The sequence below is a fragment of the Propithecus coquereli genome, unplaced genomic scaffold (assembly GCF_000956105.1).
Source record: "Propithecus coquereli isolate 6110/MARCELLA unplaced genomic scaffold, Pcoq_1.0 Scaffold49, whole genome shotgun sequence".
Taxonomy (NCBI): Eukaryota; Metazoa; Chordata; class Mammalia; order Primates; family Indriidae; genus Propithecus; species Propithecus coquereli.
This window is the reverse complement of record NW_012150729.1, coordinates 3,474,028-3,474,603: the sequence shown is the minus strand read 5'-3', so window position 1 is coordinate 3,474,603 and position 576 is coordinate 3,474,028. Positions and strand designations below refer to the sequence as shown.

Genomic DNA, 576 nt, shown 5'->3' with positions numbered 1-576 from the left:
AAATAAAAGCGCTTTAATAGTGAAGGTTTTTAAATATTGAGTGAGTTTTCCACTGAGGTTTTAAAATCTCCTCTTTAAAAGCCATACTTTGTGAGATTTGGTATGAATAAAGAAATGACAAATTAGATAATTTCTAAAGTTTCTAGACACATTCAAAATATAGCTCTTTGATTGTATTAGTGTCCTTAGAAATATTGAAATAGTGTGAGTCACATTGAACAAAAGACTAGGAATTATTATAGTTTCAATATTATTGAGTTTTATTGGGTAATTCATTGAATGATATATACAAATAGCAGAGCTAAGAAAGAATTAGCTGAAATGAAATCAAAAGCAAAACACGAGTATAGAGTCATGAAATTCATTACTTGCTAAGTGTTAGCATTTCCTTACTTGTACCCAAACATTTCTTGACAAATAGGATGGAATGATGGATTAAATAGAAAGCTTCAGTGACAATTCATTCTATCAACACTGTAAATGAAACCAAAAATCACATACTTACATTTCCTCATTTATAGAAGAATAATTGTATCAGTTACCTGTAAGCAAAGATTTTAGATAGTAAGCCTCTAA

At 28.6% G+C, this 576-nt stretch overlaps 1 protein-coding gene across 1 annotated transcript in view; it reads left to right on the top strand.

Moving 5' to 3' along the window:
• KCNH7 (potassium channel, voltage gated eag related subfamily H, member 7) overlaps positions 1–576 on the top strand; it is a 554,351-nt gene that overhangs the window by 480,640 nt on the left and 73,135 nt on the right. The gene's annotated exons all lie outside the window — the stretch shown is intronic.